The 21247-nt window shown below is 40.9% G+C and overlaps 1 protein-coding gene across 2 annotated transcripts in view; it reads right to left on the reverse strand.

Moving 5' to 3' along the window:
- Nucleotides 1-21247, reverse strand: part of chchd6 (coiled-coil-helix-coiled-coil-helix domain containing 6) — a 209723-nt gene that overhangs the window by 109802 nt on the left and 78674 nt on the right. The window lies entirely within an intron of this gene.

The raw sequence follows: 21247 nt of genomic DNA on the forward strand, positions 1-21247 counted from the left end.
GTTGCCTGTAAAGGGGCCAAATCTTCCTCTGTATGGCCACCTTCACTCATTTTTCTATTAGAATGGGTTTCACACTTTCAGCACCTCTTTACAATGCTAACTAAGCCAGCATTTCCTTATAACTGTAGCAGCTCTTGTCCAGACTCAATAATACCCTGTTTAAGTACTGGAGACCAAAACTGCACTGTATACTTAAGATGGGGCCTAACCAGTTACCCACTCACCACACAAATCAATATCCCTTTAAATACTAAACAATACTTTGATAAATGGCATTCCTTGCTACAAACTCTTCATGTCCACATGTTCTCCAAGGTCCTTTCTCATGAAGGATCTGCCTACCTTAGTCCCATTAAGAGTATAAATACCCTGCATGTCTTTAAATCCCAAGTGCATCATTTTACCTTTATCAAACCTGAATCTTAGTAGCCACTTAGACACCCACCCACATCATTGAGGTTCCCCCGTACGATGCCATATCCTGGATAGATTACATTGTTCTACACACATTTTTGCCATCATCAAACAGATATATTGCATTCATTGCCACCCTTGAAGCCCTGAACGGATTAAACACAAGTGGACCCAATATAGACCGTTACTCTCTGAGCACAATCCTTCCGCCAGTTTTGTATCCACGTACAAACAACATCACCAAGACCAACAGATATTAGATTAGAAAGCAAACATTTATGCTGCGCTCTATCAAGATCTTCTGCAAAGCCAAAGTATATCACATCTACTGCTACTCCATTATCCAACTTCCTACTTGCTACATAATAAAGAGCGTGTATTGATAATAAAGAGCATGTATTGATAAGATCTATCCTTCATAAAGAAATGCTGATTACTACTTATAACTCCATTCTCCAGAACATAATCTCGAATGTGATCTCAAAACCAACCTATAAATAACTTGCCCGTTACAGATGTCAAAGTTACAAGTTAATTGCCCCTGCCAGGTTTAGATTGTAATCCCTTTTTAAATACTGGATATACATCAGCTTTTCTCCGATCCATTGGTACAGTGCCAGATGAAAGGGAGTCTGGGGAAATAAGAAATTGAAATCAAATTTGTTTGTGATAAGCTGTCTATATGTTTACAGAGTTGGTCCTATTTCCCTGGTATCTCTATTGTATATCCTGAGAAAAATACATTTAGTAAGTTTGCTTTTTCAGAGTCCCTTGTATATACATTTCTAACCCACATCTTTTTACTACTGACATATATAAACATTTGTATGATTAACTTTTGCATGTAAAGCAATCAGCTCCTCATTTCCTATTTCTTTTTCTTGTTTTATTGCTGTATTTATATATTCTAAAAGATGCATCTGACCAGACTTCAGTATTTTCTTAATATTTCCTTAAATGACATGCACTGGTCCTAAATCTTAACATTTCTACTGTAAGAAAATACATTGAAAGCAGCAATGGTTTCATATAATTTTAAAGGACAACCATCAGAGTTCTGTATTTTCAAGCAAGAACCTAATGTGTCAATCAACGTTTTGACCCAATATATATATATTTGTTTTTTTAACATACATTAAATAAGATCACTATTTCCCCGGTATTCTATTATTTCCACCTCCCCACTGTGTAAAATCTGCTCCAGGCTTCTAGCCATCCTCTCATACAGTTGAATCATCACCATTGAGGGGTGGCCCATCTTGGAATAAGAGTCTGTAGCTAAAAACCCCAAACCTTCATGCACCATTCTATTACACATTCATCTCCAAGGCTCCAACGGTTTCCCTACTGTAGCATGCACCTTACAGGGAATAAAGGTAAAATAATCCTAGACATCAAGCACCTCTTATAAACTGTTTTTACAGGCTCCACCCACCAAGACACTGTATTAAAATGCATTACATGATAAAATAATAAAGGTAAACACACTCTTAGACATAGGTTACCACATTCTTTCTTTTTATCTTTATCTATACATCTCCTTTACTTAGACGTGAAGCAACCATCACACAAACTACATGGTTTTCCACCAGGTTTTTTGCAATGTATCATATAGTGTATGGCCAATTCAGGCCAATCTGTGGCCCCTGAATCTTGCCAATAACTCCATCCATATTTGCTTTGGGATAGATTGCCATTGGTGGTCTCTTCTACACTACAGAGACATGTTGACTAAATGGAACAGACACCTCTAGTAAAGGTGGTTCTTATGCTCAATATGTGAATTTTTAGGCAAAATACCACCCACCCAGGTGGGTTCCATTGAAGTCAAAGACAGAGTGCACCAGCGGCCATCCATCAGGCTAAACAGGGGAGTTTTATAAACTAAAATAACCACTTCCAATGCCCAGCAATAGCAGATGATCTTTCTCCTTGGCAGGTAGTGACATGACGACAGTGCGTGTACATTTCTCATGGTGCACTGGATGCACACAGAGCCGGAATCACTAATGAGAATTAGAAGAAGATTGAAAGATACGAGAGGATGGCAATCACCTGAAGAAAGATAATGGCTGTTTTAAGAAGAAGCCTTATTTATTTCGGAACCTGGCGCTTCTTACGGACCCCTTGAACTGTTAATTAAATTTGCCATTAAAAATTAAATGATCTGAATAAGTAGGTGTGAGGCTTATCATCACCGGGAGCTCCATAAATCAAATTGTTTTCTTCTGTTACTGCCCTGGCAATTTTCATCTTTCATTTTCTCTGATTTCTCCAAGGGACTGCAATCCTGAGATAAAAAGGAGAAAGGAGAAGAAAAGAAGGGACCGGGCAAATGCTGAATTTCATTCTGCAAATTAGATTAGAACACAGTTCCAGCTGAAAAACCTGTTTTTACTAAAAAAAAAATATTATTGGATATTGTGTGTATTTATTATTCTGTTTGCAAGTAATGGTCCTTGTGATAGGAAAAGGCAGAACATTATACAAAGCCAGTAGCCAATTCCATCCAACTTCAGGGAGAGAGCCAAGGCTAGGGCAATATAGTGCAGGGAAGGTACCTGTGTGCATCCCCAGAGAGGGGCTCTTGGCAAGAATAGCAATGGTATCAGGCTCATGTGGTAAAGCAGGGATCCCCAACCTTTTATACTCATGAGCCATATTCAAATGGGAAAAGTATTGGGGAGCAACACAAGCATGGAAAAAGTTCCTGGGGGTTCAGATAAGAGCTATAATTGGCTATTTGGTAGCCCCTATGTCAGTGATCCCCAACCAGTGGCTCGTGAGCAACATGTTGCTCTCCAACCCCTTTAATGTTGCTCCCAGTGGCCTTAAAGCAGGTGCTTATTTTTAAATGCTTGTCTTGGAGGCAAGTTTTGGTTGCATACAACCAGATGTACTGCTAAACAGAGTCTCCTGTATGCTGCCGGTCCACATAGAGTCTACCACATAGCCAATAACAGTCCTTATTTGGCACCCACAGGAACATATTTTATGTTTGTGTTGCTCTAAAAAAGGTTGGGGATCCCTGCCCTATGTGGACTGGCAGCCTATAGAAGGCTCTGTTTGGCTTTACACTGGGTTTTATGCAACCAAAACTTGCCCCAAGCCAGAAATTCAAAAATGGGCACTTTGAGGCCCCTGGGAGCAACATCCAAGGGGTTAGAGAACAACATGTTGCTCACAAAGTTACTCCAGCTATTAAGTGCAAATTAGGATATTGGGAAATGAGGGCTATTCTGTTTACTGATGGCAAGCCAAGGCATGGCACTGCCTGTAGTAACCTGCTTGTATAGACATTTTGGTTAATGGCATTCTTGCTGTTTTGCCATTAATTGATGATAATATTCCTGATCCTGTTGTGTGCTTCCTGTTAAGCTGAAAGCAAGCATGGAGCAGGCCAGATCTACCTGCCATGTTCTAATAAATATATCAAAAGTTCCAGTGTGTATCTGTACCTGAACTAACGCAGCAGAAGTATTAACCCACTGCTAGCCAGCAGTTTATTACAGTGGCGACGAGGATTTGTGTATTTGGACTCAGAAACAGACTCAGCTGCAGAGCAAACAGGCTGCACAGGCTGCAGGATTTCTTCTCTGCACAGTGAGTAACTTGCTACAATGTCTGCCATTGGGAAAGTCCCAGAGTTTTCAGAATCTGCTGAAGAATTTGAGTCTTATTTGGAAAGATTTGAGAGATGGCTGTCTGCAAATGCTGTTAGTCAGGAAAAGAAAGCAGATATTTTACTTGCTACACTGCCAGCAAAAACCTACAGTCTCCTTAAAACTCTTATAGCTCCTGCAAAGGCCACTGAATTGTCCTATGAGAGAATTACAGAGACCCTCTCTCAGCATTATAAACCCCAGCCTATCATCATTGCTGAACGCTTTAGATTTTATAGGAGAAATCACAACATGGGGGAAAGCCTTGCAGACTATATTTTGGATTTAAAACGGCTATCTGCCTCCTGTGAATTTGGTACATTCCTGGATCAGGCTTTGCGAGATAAGTTTGTATGTGGCCTCCATGATGAGTTCTACCTGCATAAGCTGCTAAATGAAGCAAATCTCACTTTCAAGTCTGCTTGTAACATTGCCTTGGCCATAGAATTAACCAGAAGTGACTGTCAGCAATTCAAAGAGCAAAATAGTTCTTCATTTACAGATATCCCTAAAATAACTACAGAGTCTAAACCCATTTCACCAAATTCACCACAGCCGCCTACAGTGTCAGTTACAGGTGAGCAGGCATTTCAGACACAAAGGGTCAAACCCTGCTACCGCTGTGGGGGCCTGCATCAGCAACTGAACTGCAGATTTAAATCAGAAACCTGTAAAAATTGTGGAAAGTTAGGCCACATTGCTCGTGTCTGCAGAAGCAAACTAGGCAGGGCCAGGGCGCAATATGTGACTAATTGTGACAGCCAGGAAAGTGACTGCACAGACTTGAATACAGTCAATACTACACATGGGGGAGATGATGGCATTCATATTAAGCTGGAAATTGATGGGCATCCAGTAAACATGTTACTTGACACAGGTGCATCTGTATCACTCATATCAGAGTTTGTTTACAAGAACTGTTTAGGTGGAATTGCACTGCAGAACTCACTTTTACATCTCACTTCTTATACTGGAGAGAAGATTCCTGTACTTGGTGAGATTCTAGCACCAGTCACATATGAAGGTCAGTCATTTACATTGCCTTTAGTGGTTGTGAAGGGCGACAGGCCCACCCTTTTGGGCAGAAATTGGTTGAAGCACCTAAAGCTGAATTGGGCTAAAATATTTACTATCAAACAAACTGAAGCTACCTTTCACAAAAATCTGGAACAGATCCTGAGTAAACATGACTCCCTCTTTAAGGAAGAATTTGGCAGTATTAAGGGGCTAAAGGCAACTATCACTGTAAATTCAGATGCAAAGCCCATTTTTCATAAGCCACGTCCCTTGCCATATGCTCTTAAAGAACCTGTGGAGAAAGAACTAGAAAGAATGGAACATTATGGTATTGTGTCACGTGTCAAATACAGCAGCTGGGCTGCCCCAATTGTAGTGGTCCCAAAAAAAGGACAAAACTATTAGACTTTGTGGTGACTACAAGGTCACTGTCAATCGCTGTATTGAACCAGAACCCTACCCACTACCAAATGTAGAGGACTTGTTTGCTACACTTGCTGGAGGTAAATACTTTAGCAAAATTGATTTATCAAATGCCTATCAACAGCTAGAGCTGGATCCGGATTCAAAGCCATTTCTTACCATCAACACACACAAGGGGTTGTTCCAATACCAGCGCTTACCATTTGGAGTATCTACAGCTCCAGCAATTTTTCAGCATGCAATGGATCAGATTCTTCAAGGAATTGATCATGTGGTCTGTTTTCTGGATGACATTTTAATTACAGGTTCAACGGTTGAAAAGCACTTGGCACTGTTAGATAAGGTGTTATCAAAATTAAAAGCATCTGGGGTGCGAGTAAAATTGTCCAAGTGTCACTTTCTCCAGGAGTCTGTAGAATACTTAGGATACCGCATAGATGCACAAGGTCTTCACCCAACAGAAACAAAGTTAACTGCTATTGTTAATGCACCTTCACCTTCAAATGTGTCTGAACTACGCTCCTTCTTAGGACTGCTAAATTACTATGGACGGTTCCTTCCAAATCTGTCAACATTATTACAACCCTTACATGAACTTTTGCAGAAAGATACCAAGTGGGCTTGGTCAGCCGAGTGTGAAAAAGCATTTCAGGATGCAAAGCAAAGACTAACCAACAGCAAGTGGCTAGCACACTATGACCCTAGTAAGCCACTCAGATTAGCATGTGATGCCTCACCCTACGAAGTTGGAGCAGTTATATCACATATACTGCCTAATGGAGAAGAACATCCAATTGCTTTTGCGTCTAGAACCCTAACACAAACAGAGCGCAACTATGCTCAAATAGAGCGGGAGGCACTAAGTATTATTTTTGGAGTAAAAAAATTTCATAAATATCTTTATGGAAGGAAGTTTTCACTGGTCACTGATCACAAACCACTTCTGGCCATTCTTGGGCCAAAATCAGCAATTCCAACATTGGCAGCACTTCGAATGCAACGGTGGGCACTACTCCTATTGGCATATGACTATGATATTGTATATAGACGTTCTCAGGATCATGGGAATGCAGATGCTCTATCACGGCTTCCGTGCCCATATACAACAGATGTTCATGACGAAAGTGTCATTTTTCAAGTTTCATTTGCAGAGGAACTACCTATTTCTTGCAAAGATATTGCAGCTGCAACAAGTCGTGATCCTCTTCTTGCAAAAGTGTGGGACTTTACTTCCAAAGGCTGGCCGAACTACAGCTCTGACAAAATCCTTAAGCCATATTTTGAAAAGAGAGATGAGCTTTCCATAGATCAAGGTTGTTTATTGTGGGGGATACGGGTTGTCATTCCCCCAAAATATCGTCAGAGGCTCTTGCATGAACTTCACGAAGGCCATCCAGGTGTAAACAGGATGAAAGCACGAGCTCGTGGTTACCTGTGGTGGCCAGGCCTGGATCAAGATATAGAAATTTTTGTAAGTCAGTGTACTGCTTATGCTTCTGTACAAAATCAGCCACCCACTGCACCCCTTCACCCATGGACATGGGCCACATCGCCGTGGGAAAGAATCCATATTGACTATGCCGAAATAAACCAGCAAACATTTCTTGTGGTTATAGACAGCTATTCCAAGTGGTTGGAGGTGTTACCCACTAAAACGAGTACAAGCGAGAAAACGATTACCTTGCTGCGTAATTTGTTTGCATCCTATGGTCTGCCAAAGGAATTGGTTTCGGATAATGGACCTCAGTTCACATCTCAGGAATTCCAGTACTTCTTGAAACAAAACGGTATCAGGCACAAATTAACTCCACCTTATCACCCAGCTTCAAATGGTGCTGCTGAACGGGCTGTTCAGACATTTAAAAAAGCCTGGATGAAACACTCAGTAGCCAGTGAGTCCGCTCGCACTACAGGAGAGTTGAGACTTTGCCGTTTTCTGTTTAATTATAGGAATACGCCACATTCAGTCACTGAAAGTACCCCAGCGGAACTGTTTTTAAAGAGGCACCTCCGAAGCAGGTTGGATTTGCTTAAACCCTCTTTAGCTGATACAGTGGAGAAACATCAGAAGCAACAAGTCAAAGCACATAATAGCTCCAGACAAAGAATCAGAAACTTTTACCCAGGTGATAAGGTCTTGGTTCGAGACTTCCGCCACTCAGGGCGCCTTTGGTCTCCAGGGAACGTATGAGGTTCAAATTGGTAATCGTCACATTCATGTCCATGTGGAGCATCTGGTTCCAGATAAGAGTGTGTCACCTGTACCTCCTTCATTTTCTACCATTGACTTTCAAGTACCTGTAGCGCCCTCACAGGAACCAGATGCCAACAATCCATCTAATCCAACCAGTGCTACAGCCTCTGAGGGTGAACGGAGGTATCCGATACGGGCACGCAAGCCTCCTGACAGACTGGACTTATAATGCCACTATGTTATTGTTAACTTGGACATTTCTGCCTTAAAATGTTTAGAACTGAGTTATAACTGTTGGTTACATATATATAATATATATATATTTTTGAGATCTACTTTTTGCTAAAAAGGGAGGAATGTAGTAACCTGCTTGTATAGACATTTTGGTTAATGGCATTCTTGCTGTTTTGCCATTAATTGATGATGATATTCCTGATCCTGTTGTGTGCTTCCTGTTAAGCTGAAAGCAAGCATGGAGCAGGCCAGATCTACCTGCCATGTTCTAATAAATATATCAAAAGTTCCAGTGTGTATCTGTACCTGAACTAACACAGCAGAAGTATTAACCCACTGCTAGCCAGCAGTTTATTACACTGCCACCTAAGGTTCCATTCACGGGCCTAATTCCATATAATAATGCATGTACACCTCCCAGCCCCACACGTTGCCTACAAAAGCACTAAACACAGAACCTAAACTTACACTGTGGAACGTGTGGGAAGAGGTAGTTTGCAAATAACCCACATGCGCTTGGCTCCATCCAGACAATGCAGCAATATAACATAAAGGTACATTTGGCCAGCAATAATTCTATAAATAATAAACAATGGATCTATAGGTTTTCAAAGTTTTTCTCCCTCCCCCAAAGTTGCATCTGAATAAGAAAATGCAGCTAATAGCAGCAATGAACCTTCCTCTCTTTATTCTTCTCATGTAAGTGCATATAAGTAATTCCACAGCGGCCAGAATACAGTCTCTGGAAAAGGAGCTGAATAATGGGAGACTCTGCTCGCAGGTGCATTACACAGAGACTTGGGAAGCAGTGGGAAAGAGCCAGGCTTTTCATTTATTGTTTATAGTAATAAGCCTAAATTGCGTGGGGGTGGCGAGGGAAGCATTCCAGTACGAAAGCAAAAGCTGACTCACGCCGGGTGCTTGGGTTCCTGCTGCAAATTTGGAAAGGCTGTGTGATGCCACCCAGCATTGAATGAAGCTGGGGGGCCAACCTTGCCATATGGGTAACAGAACAGAAGGAGCTACAGCTTTTGTGGCCTTTTTAAAGGCATTTAATTCAGTGGCCACATAAATCTGCATTGGAAGCCACTGGATTAATATCTGCATATGGCACATTTATCACTATATTAAGGTCTTTTGCTGAGTGCGCCTGTTGTAATCTCTCTTTCCTAAGCTATGAGATAGGCAGGGCCATAACAAAACATTAAACCATTCACAGAGCTGGTGGCCAATCAGAGCATTAAGGGGGCCACGCCTGTACAAATAATTCAGCCATTTTCCTACCAAGCTGTCTGATCATTGGTGGGTAACCCATGCACTGGGTGATCTGTACAGGTATGGGACCTGTTATGCAGAATGCTCGGGACCTGGGATATTCTGGATAAGGGATCTTTCCGTAATCTTGATCTCCATAACTTAAGTCTGCTAAAAATAATTTAAATACTGAATAAACCCAATAGGCTTGTTTTGCCCCCAATAAGGGGTAATTATATCTTAGTTGGGATCAAGTACAGGTACTGTTTTATTATTACAGAGAAAAGGGAATCATTTAACCATGAAATAAACCCAATAGGGCTGTTCTGCCCCAATAAGGGGTAATTATATCTTAGTTGGGATCAAGTACAGGTACTGTTTTATTATTACAGAGAAAAGGGAATCATTTAACCATTAAATAAACCCAATAGGGCTGTTCTGCCCCCAATAAGGGGTAATTATATCTTAGTTGGGATCAAGTACAGGTACTGTTTTATTATTACAGAGAAAAGGGAATAATTTAACCATGAAATAAACCCAATAGGGTTGTTCTGCCCCCAATAAGGGGTAATTATATCTTAGTTGGGATCAAGTACAGGTACTGTTTTATTATTACAGAGAAAAGGGAATCATTTAACCATTAAATAAACCCAATAGGGCTGTTCTGCCCCCAATTATTTGCTTGTAATGGAGTCTATGGGAGATGGCCTTTCCATAATTCGGAACTTTCTGTATAAGGGGCTTCCGGATAAGGGATCCCATATCTGTACCAGAAAATAGATCAGACAATCTGACATATATGGGAGGGGGTGCCGTTTGACCAACTGCCAACAAAAACAAGAACAGCAACAAATTAAGTTCTAAGTGAAAATAAAAGTAACCGTACTGTAACTCAGCACTTAAGACTATGATGGTCCATGTACAGACCCTGAATGATAGCCTTCCAATCAAGATCAAATTGGGGTCCCATTATATTATTATACACACTGGGGACTATACGTAAAATAAATAATGAAGACCAATCGCACAGTTGTTAGGAACTGGACATTCTATAAAATACTAAGAGTTACCTCAAAATGAACCACCCCTTTAATTTTAGATTTTCTAAAACATAAAGGGTCCTTTTTGAATGCACTGCAAAATCCGGATGCAAACTAACATATTTTTTACCAACTCCAGCCTGAGGGGACACACTAAGCTGCATCCGCCTAAACTTCCATGATGTACCAATACAGAGGCAAAATAGCACTGATTTTGATAAATTACACACAAGTTGGGATGAAGGCCATTTCCTGAGCATTGATGTTGGAAGGGTGTCTCTTCCATGCACGGAGTATTTAATAACATTTTATAGCTGACAAAAGTCATTTGCGGCTACTAGGGTTGCCACCTGGCCGGTAAAATACCAGCCAAGGACGGGGCCGGTATTACAAATTTGTTTACAATGTAAATTTATAATCAAATTTCAATTTGGCCCCAGCCCGCCCCTTTCTAGTTTACATATTCTCCTAATCCTTTCCAGATTTCACATTTGATGATGCAACTTGTCCCCTTTGTGCCCCCACCCCTGTGACATCATACCCCGCACAGTGACATCACCAACACACCCCTTTTTGTGACCATACTCCAACCAGCTCGTATAGATCATTGAAAAAGTGGTAACCCTAGCAGCTACCGATGCAACCCCCAGAAGGGGGCTGGTGGTAATTCCAGATTCCTTTGAAGTCTATGTCTGTACTGATATATTTTATGTACCACCACCTCTGAAGCACCAAATGGTGCGAAACGCGTTAGGAGAGTGGGTGCCATGAGACACTGGGATGCACCTTTCCATTGTTTGGTATAGTATAGTATGTTTATTGTTTAATTTTGAGCCAAAAAATGTTTTGTTAATTTCACTGAAATATGTTGTTATTTGTTCATATATTTATTCAGGACCTATCAGTGAGATATAACTTATAGATTCTCTTTCTCAATCTAATCTACTATTGTAATTCACATATAATTTTTTCCTACATTTTAAGCTCCCTTTCTTATTTAGATCATTTTGAATTAGGGATGCATTATTTTAAGATTCAGCCAAACCCCAAATCCTGCACGTAAGTTTCGTCTGAATCTGAATCCTAATTTAGGTGAGGAAGGAGTTAAAGAAATCCTGGATTTTGTGCATCCCTATTTAAATTTCCAAAACAATAAATTTGATGGATAATTTCAGTTTTCGGAAAGAAATTTTAAAAAAATAAATAAACATACTCCCTTTCCCCCCCCCCCTCTTTTCTTTCTGTACCCCCACCTATCCCCTGTTAAAAAATGGAAAAATAAAGAATATTCAAAAAAAAAAAAGAAATAAACAACTGTGTCTGTGTTGAGAGGAAATGGGAGCGTAGGACAAGGCTTGTGTAGCAAGAGTAAGAAGTGGCAATCATATAGAAAGGGGGTATTTGTGCCCCCCCCCCCCACTCTGGTTTGCATTTTGCAATTACTGGCAGTGATTCCAAGGCAGGGAATGCAGGGCGCTCACTTGAGCAATCAATTCAACCTGACAGGTACAGGTAAACAGGCTCCTAACGTGCTGATTGAGCATCAGGACTCAGAAGAAGCCGCTCTGGAGAACGTATAATGGCGAGCATGAAAAGCTAGCCTCGGGCAAGGAGAGAAAGCCTTTTCATTTTATTAGGCGCTTTCCTCTTTAGTCTCTTTATCTTCCGCTGAGGGACAACAGGCTTCACATTTACCGGCTGATTCGCGTGATGGCTGCGGCCATTTTCATGGAAGACCAAGTGTACTGTCAGCGCAGCTATGGGCTTTATGGTGGCGTAAGATCATATACATGATAAAAGTGCTCTATGAGAGTAAAAAGAATCACATAAGGAATTATTTACTTATGCCCCCAAAAAATCATGCCCTTTAGTGCTCATTTATTAAGAACTAGTGTACTGGTTATAATATGATGAAAAATACAGAGCATGGTGCACAGCAAAGGTGGCACAAAACAGCCCAATCCTTATCGTCAGACAAGGCCTTAACTAGGGGCAGGTAACAGAGGCACATGCCTCGGGCACAAGGGGCAGCGGCTAGCGATGAGTGGGGGAGGTCAGTGAGCAAGGAATGGCGTGTGGCTGGGAGTGGGTTGGTGGACACCAGGCCCTAGGCACCAATACAACTTGGTCTGGCACAGCCTTCTGCCATAGTCTTGCACCCATCAGGGCTCCCTAACTTCCGCATCTGATCAAGTTAGGGATAGGAGTGATGCCCCCCCTTCATACCACATAAATACAGTATTGCAGAATGCAGGCAGTGCTTTATTCATTGGGGAATTGTACCTTGGATGCAAAGTGCAGTGCAGGGAGGAAAAATGCAAAAACATAATGGTTGATGCCATTTTTTTTTTGCAATCACCCCTCTGGATGTATAGATTGGCTTCCCCTGTTTATTTAAGTTACAGAACCATGCAGCTTCCAGACAGATGGTGACTTGGATAGGTATAAGCATGGTCCCATAGAAGGTGCTCCCTGGTGCCATTTACCCAGGTGCCAGTTACAGGTTATTCTGCACCACTTGTGCTTTACACAAGTATCACATTTATACACAACCACTTAAATATATATTCTTTGTCTATAACTCTTGCTCTCAGCACTAATACCTGAGCTGAGCCATGCAACAACATGGGGAGTAATCAGGCCGAGTAGCAGGGCTCTCATCCCTACCACAAGCATTACCAAAATGGCGCAAATTTCAAATGTTTCATTCGAACAATATGCCTTGGCAAATCCAAGCAACCATTCCACCAAATATCCCAAAAATGCAGCCACACGAGGGCACCAGTCATTAAAGCCCCTGCATAGCATTAGAAAAATAATATAGATAAATATGAATATACAGATAAATGAGGCTCCCTATCGGGATTAACCTATGGCATTATAAACCCTACACAGAAATGAGTACAGTGTTCCTTTGCCTGTAAGGTTTACTGAGCCTTTAATGATAAATGGGCTCCATGTGACAGTAACTCTTTTAGACACGATTTCTCCCATACGTCTCTGAGATTCCATTTAAGCAAGGGAAATAAATGTGACAAGTCAGCAGATGGCTGGAAGCTCGTGGAGAGCCCGTTACAAACCTGTGGCACTGACGGCTCTGAGAAAGCTCAGTAATGACCAACCTGTATTCCTTCTGATGTTGTTGAACTACAACCCTCAGGATCTCACTGGCAGCCAAGGTTGAGCTTGAAGTGCACTTGGAGGTGCAGGTCAGACTGATGTTAGAGAGAAGGAACAGATTCTCCCCAGAACTGCATTTGCGCTCAGCCCGGGGGTCTCTGAGGATCTGATTATAGGCCTGGCTACATTGCCGCTAATAAATCAGTAATACTGCATTAAAATGAAAGAAAAACAGCTCATATATAATTTACTTCCTCTGTCCTGATAACCTTTACTCTCCCTTATTATTATTAACTCACAAGCTGCCAACTAGGCCTGGCTTGCTACTAACCACTGCCTGCAGTCAATTGATCACTGTATTACATATGGGAACATGTCATAGAAATAAGCAGAATGCAAAAAAGTCTTCATTTGGGCAAAAATATTTCCTCTGTGCGAAAGTAATAAAGTTTTACCATCGAACAGTGTTTGTATTAATGCTTGTTTTTTAAAAAGTGTGAGCTCTGAAACAGATTTATTAGGGTACATAAAGTGGTTGGTCACCTTTAAACAAAGCTTTTAATATGTTGTACAGTGTGCTATTCTCAAAAAAATTGCATTTGGCCTTCATTTTGTATTATTTGTGGTTTATTAATTATTTAAGGGCAAAGACACACGGACCGATTAGTCGCGGTGACTAATTACTGCGATTTAGTTTCCATAGATTAATATACAAGCCATTGTGTCATCGCCCTCTGGATTATTCTGAAACTCTCCAGTTTTAGCAGCTATATAGTTGCCAGGGTCCCAACTAACCTAGCAATCAGGCAGTGGTTTAAATGAGAATCTGGAATATGAATAGGAATGGGTCTGAATAGAAAGATAAGTAATAAAAAGTGACAATAACAATGAAATTGCAGCTTCACAGAGCAATACATTTTTGGTGCTGAAATCAATAACCAAATTTAAAAGCTGAAAAGAGTATGTTAAGAAATAAAAAATGGAGACCAGCTAAAACATTTCTAAGAACTGGCCATTCTATAACATACTAAAAGTTAATTTGAAGGTGACCTACCCCTTTTTAGTGCAAATACAGTCCTATATTTCCATATGGTTGCCAACATGTCCATCTTACCCCTTCTGCCGGTAGACTGACGTTTCCGCTACAAGTTATGCCAATAGGTGTATCGGACACAAAATATTCAGAATACTGCACTAGATTTGTGTCGAAGTGTAAGGGCAGTCATGTGTTTCGACGCAATGCGGAGGATGCAATTCGGAGCGTGGCCACAATTACACTGGAATTATGGGGGAAAAAACATGGCGACTGGATTACAAAATTCACCTTGCCCAGGGTGGGACTGGGCCACCAGGGTGGGACTGGGCCACCAGGGTACTGGTAAAGAACACGGTGGGCCCCACCGGCCCTAACCCAATCCCAACCAGGCCCAGTCCCTCCCCCAATGCGCTGAAGGCAAGTTTAAATTATGCACACTTAGGGGAAGGGGCCAACCGGGTGGTGGGGTGGACCTATGGGGGGTGTGAAGGCCACAGTGGTGGTGCAGTGGCTCCTGAGACAGCAGCCCCGGTGGGCCCAGTGGGTGCCACATCTTGAACATAAATTACCAATACAGAAAGGTAACTCCCCACTGTGGGTAGAAAACATGACAATTAGCATGAATATTCGCCCACTTTCGTTATGAGCCCTATGGTCGTAATGTTGCAAAAACGCAACTGAAAGAGCGCATCCACAAACTATTTCATTTGTATATTTAAAGGAGTACTTTATATATATGATCATTTGCAATGAACTGACCTTTTGGTTCTGAAGCTCTTTAGTCTGGAATGTAAACTGACACATTGTTTCTAGGGCTTATCCTAGCAACCAGGCAGTGGTTTGGAAGTAGAACTGGAGTTAAAGGGGTGGTTCACCTTTAACCTAACTTTTAGTATTTTATAGAATGACCAATTCCTAGAAACATAGCAATTGGTCTTCATCGTGTATTTTTTTATAGTTTTCAAATGATTTGCTTTCCTCTCCTGCCTATTTCCAGCTTTCACATGGGGATCAGCAGCCAAAAACGAATCCTCTGTGATCCTACAATGTTACCTTTGCTTTGCTTACTTATCTGCCTTTTCAGGGCCTCCCCTATTCATATTCCAGTCTCTCATTCAAACCAATGCTTGGTTGCTAGGGAAAATAAGACCCTTGCAACCAGATAGCTGCTCAAAAAATACCAAAGTGGAGAGCTGCTAAGCAAAATAACTGTAAAACCATAAAAAATAAATAAATATGAAGACCAATTGCAAATTGTCTTAGAATAACACTCTCTACACCAGGGTTCCCCAACTTTTCTTACTTGTGAGCCACAGTCAAATGTAAAAAGACTTGGGGAGCAACACAAGCACCATAAAAGTTCATGGAGGAGCCAAATAAGGGCTGTGATTGGCTATTAGGGGCCTCTATGCACACTATCAGCTTACAAGGGCTTTATTTGGTAGGAAATCTTGTTTTTATTCAACCAAAACTTGCCCCCAAGTCAGGAATTCAAAAATAACTACCTGGTTTGGGGGCACTGAGAGCAACATCCAAGGGGTTGGCGAGCAACATGTTTCCCCCGAGCCACTGGTTGGGGGATCACTGCCCTACACCATACTAAAAGTCAATTTACTCTTGCAGCTCTAACAGGAACAGGAAGTAGTGTGGGGGTAAAAGTCCACTCATTGGCTGATGGGGCCTAGCATGCATGTGTGCCTTGGCATGTTTGTGTGCACTGTGAATCCTATGATCCCAGGGGGTGGCCCTTAGTACTTTAATACTTTAAACAGCAGTTTTCTATTTAGGACTAGCCAATGGCACAACACTATTTATAAATAGGTTTATTTAGATATATACAGGTATCGGACCCCTTATCCGGAAACCCATTAACCAGAAAGCTCCGAATTACGGAAAGCCCATCTCCCATAGACTCCATTTTAACCAAATAATTCAAAATTTTAAAACTGATTTCCTTTTTCTCTGTAATAATAAAACAATACCTTGTAATTGATCCCAACTAAGATATAATTACCCCTTATTGGGGGCAGAACAGCCCTATTGGGTTTATTTAATGGTTAAATGATTCCCTTTTCTCTGTAATAATAAAACAGTACCTGTACTTGATCCCAACTAAGATATAATTACCCCTTATTGGGGGCAGAACAGCCCTATTGGGTTTATTTAATGGTTAAATGATTCCCTTTTCTCTGTAATAATAAAACAGTACCTGTACTTGATCCCAACTAAGATATAATCAATCCTTATTGGATGCAAAACAATCCTATTGGGTTTAATGAATGTTTTATTGATTTTTTAGTAGACTTAAGGTATGGAGATCCAAATTACGGAAAGACACCTTATCCGGAATACCCTTGGTCCCGAGCATTCTGGATAACGGGTCCTATACCTGTATATATATATATATATATATATATATATATATATATATATTAGCTTTGTAAGATGTTGGGCCATAGTTTTCCTCTAAGAGATCCAAATAAAGTTTAAAAATCAGCTTCAGGACCCAAAAGAACTGTTCTAGAAATAATTTCACATGCTAACTATTTATACTTGACTATCTTTAGATACAACTTTTCTTCCTGAACCTGGATTTCTAGTCCCTGCCATGTACAGCAGCTGCCTCCTCTGTTGAGCATTGGGCAGCAGGGGAGTGAAGTGTTCCCTATCTAAACACAGTTATTTGGGGGGGCTATTATTTTTTGTTAAAAGCTGCCATTATAATTTTAAGCTTTATATACCAAAGTCTATTATTCTGCGCCATTACACTTACACCTATTCTCGCACTTTGAAGAGGGCTACACCATGCCTCGGCCAATCAGACAGACTGCCGCCCCTCTGTTTATCACAGTACTACACAAACAACCATTACAGCAGATTATAGAAGTGGAAGTTGTATAGAGGAGCCTCCTCTTTGTAAGATGTTGGAGCAAGACAATTATTTTCACAAGGTTTGGTCAGTTATGTGGAATGTTCAGAGTGACAATCACTTTACCGAATGGGCATTTCTACCTGATGGAACAGACAGCCTCTATATTGTTGTTGTGATTTCCTGCAAGGACTGTCACGCCTGACATGTATATCAGAGTCATTTGTCCTCCAATATTTCTTCCCGAAACAAAAGAGCGGCGGAAATGACACTTTATGCTCAAAAAGGCAGAAGATAATATTTAAGCAGTGACAGTTTGCATTGAAAACATTAAATTCCATTTGTGGATAACCCATGACTCCATGAATAGAACGGCCGTTTTGAAAGTCACTCTTTCAGAATGCACTGACAAAAGGGCTGATGCTACCCCTGTTCCCTTTCTGTAATGAAAAGTACGGAGTGGAAGATTGCCCTTTAGTTGTGTGGAACAAAAGAAAATGGTTAACAAACTAGCAAACCGCCGGTGGCTGCACGAAGGCACACAAAGTCGTTTTTATTGTAGTCTCCTTGTATCTGCCTAATGAAAGTTTTAAGCAACAAATCTAAAAAATCATATTCCTGCTGCAGGGCTTTCCTTTGCTTTTATAAAAGCATTTCTAAGTGGGCTTGCAGATCTGCTTTGTTAGGAGGAATAGTGTTTTATCAATGCCCCATAATCCTCTTCATGACTTCTTTGAGTCCTCCTGTGCCTTTAGGCAACAGCACACAAGACATTTTGATCAAGAATGTCTCTGGAATCAATCTGAAGAACAAAATGCATTCATCTCCTGGCAGTCACATTCTATTGTGCCATACTCAATGTGCCATGGGCAGCGTGCTTGCCAAACTACACTGGTTGCCAAAGTTTTTCAGTTTGAGATACACTTGAAGGTCCAACCTAATTTAGCCAAAGCCCATCTTGAAGGTCCTATATTTGGTCAGGACCCCCCTGAACTCATGAATAAATACAGACAGGGCCGCAACTAGGGGTAGAAGAGGCATGTGCCTTATGCCGATAAGGGGGTGATGTGCACGTATTTTTTTCTTCTCCTACCCCTGGTCCGGGCCCTTGTTTATGCACCTCCACATGATGTAAGAGATGGCTGGCTGGGTTGCCTAGGGCGCCTAGTCGTCTTGGCCCGGCTCTGAGTACAGATACAAGAAAATAATGACATATTAGTCATAGAGGCTTTTTTATCAGTTTGCTTAAACTCAAAATTTTACCAAACTTTTAATGTTTGCTTATTTATAAATAAATAAAAAATATAAAAAAAAAAAAATTTGAATGCATTGACTTTGTATTTTTGGTATCATTTTCAAAGGGTCTACAAAAAATTATAAAAATTTGAAAAGTCAATACAGGTATGGGACCCGTTATCCAGAATGCTCGGGACCTGTGGTTTTCTGGATAAGGGGTCTTTTCGTAAATTGGATCTCCTACCTTAAGTTTGCTAAAAAAATTACCAATTAGGATTGTTTTGGCTCCAATAAGGATTAATTATATCTTAGTTGGGATCAAGTACAGGTACTGTTTTATTATTACAGAGAAAAGGGAATCATTTAACCATTAAATAAACCCAATAGGGCTGTTCTGCCCCCAATAAGGGGTAATTATATCTTAGTTGGGATCAAGTACAGGTACTGTTTTATTATTACAGAGAAAAGGGAATCATTTAACCATTAAATAAACCCAATAGGACTGTTCTGCCCCCAATAAGGGGTAATTATATCTTAGTTGGGATCAAGTACAGGTACTGTTTTATTATTACAGAGAAAAGGGAATCATTTAACCATTAAATAAACCCAATAGGGCTGTTCTGCCCCCAATAAGGGGTAATTATATCTTAGTTGGGATCAAGTACAGGTACTGTTTTATTGTTACAGAGAAAAAAGACACCATTTTTAAAAATGTGAATTATTTGATTAAAATAGAGTCTATGGGAGATGGCTTTTCCGTAATTCAGAACTTTCTGAATAATGGGTTTCCGGATAAGGATTCAATACCTGTATTAAAAAAAAAAAAAACCACATACATTTTACCTAGGACAGCTTCCACTGAATTCTACATGACCTTGCAAGCTTCTAGATGCTGATGTTTTACATTGGATTTCTTTCTTTCTATTGTGCTTTATAAAAAAAGGTAACATTCAAGTTTTGGGAATTATAATTCGAATTGGGGCGTTTTTGCTAAATAAATTGAATTTTGAAAGAAGTTTGAATTGAAACATTGATTTATCAGCCCCGTAGTTTGGAAAATATTCTGAGGCAGCAAATACATTTTCACCCTGACTGACGAGCTAAGCGTTCAGGTGTTTATAGGAAAGCCAAAGGCCATTCTCCTCAGTTCTCACCCTAACTGGCCATGGCTCCAAGTTCCCCCATAGAAACCCCACAGCTTGGTAGCCACTGATATAGTGTAACTTGACTGCAAGTGATTGACTACCTGTTTACCCTGAAGAAACCCATCATCCCATTAGCTTTGACTAGAGCGACAGCAATAAGTAAGGGCAGGCTTAGGGAAAACATTTCATGGCAAAAGGTGCATTAATGGAAGAAACTTTCAAGGACAGGATGGCCTGAAAACAGCTGAAAGGATCTGGGTCTGACCTCCCCACCAAGGTTAACAGGTAAGTTTTGTTGACGCTACAACACAGTATAAAGGCAGGCAGAAAGCGCCACTGAGGACAATTACAAGAAGTGATATAGAAACTGGACCAAATTAGTTTCATTGCTACCACGGCATGATCCGTTTATCCAAGAATTGATTTGAGCGGTGTTTCAGCACAGAGTTTCTGAAAGGGGAATAATGTCACCACAATCCCTGGCCATTAAATCCATATTTAACTGACTTAAATCATTTTACTGTTTGGCTATGTTTGGTGCCAAGGGATGGCAAAGTTACCCAGAGTGATCCTATATGATATTGCCAGCCCTGTTGGTGGGCAACAATGGAAGGCATGCCATTATGCTAGCCAAAGTAACCACACAGCTTATGCCACAGGAAAGCTTACAGAGACGAGCTAAGACAAAGCCTAGCGGGGCCGCTAACGGGGGGAGAAAGGGTAGTGTTCTGCCCAGCCCGGCAAAATCTGCTTCCGAATGGGGGCCCGGCCGCGTCGCAAAAGTTACACAAATAGCATAAGTTATGTATAAAGCTATGTCAAAACTTACACACTTTACACAACTTCAGCAAAAAGTGCCTAGAAACTTACATAACTGGCCTAGAAACTAAAAGACCATGCAGAGAAGCTTGACAGGGGCAGGAAGGGGCAAACTCCACTGACCCCCAATAAACTGCATAAGTTACATATGTTATGCAAAAACATTACTTTCAAAGAAACTCCACTGAACCCCAATATTTTTATACTACTGACTAGTTATTGGGCCCCACAGCAAGATCATTGGGCCCCTAAACGTACACAGTCTTTGTAACTTATGCAAAAACATACACAAGGTAAAATATAGTGCAGCACTCCGAAATGGTGAAAAGGGTGAATTTTATTTGTGCCAACAAAAACATACGTAACTTCCATATCAAGCAATGACAGCAAGAAGACTTGGATTTAAACTTAGGCTGATGCCACACCAGGCGTATGGTGTATATCAGGGATCCCCAACTTTTTATACCCGTGAGCCACATTTAAATAAAAAAAATTGTTGGGGAGCAACACAAGCATGAAAAAGGTTCCTTGGGGGTGCAAATAAGAGCTATAACTGGCTACTTAATAGCCCCTATGGACTGGCAGCCTACAGAAGGCTCTGTTTGGCATTATACTTGGTTTTTATGCAATCAACACTTGCCTTCTTACCAGAAATTCAAAATAAGCACCTGCTTTGAGGCCACTGGGAGCAACATCCAAGGGGTTAGGGAGCAATATGTTGCCCCGAGCCACTGGTTGGGGGAAAAACGCTTGCAGAAAATATGCGCCATATGCACCATATGCC

The sequence above is a fragment of the Xenopus tropicalis genome, chromosome 4 (genome assembly GCF_000004195.4).
Source record: "Xenopus tropicalis strain Nigerian chromosome 4, UCB_Xtro_10.0, whole genome shotgun sequence".
Taxonomy (NCBI): Eukaryota; Metazoa; Chordata; class Amphibia; order Anura; family Pipidae; genus Xenopus; species Xenopus tropicalis.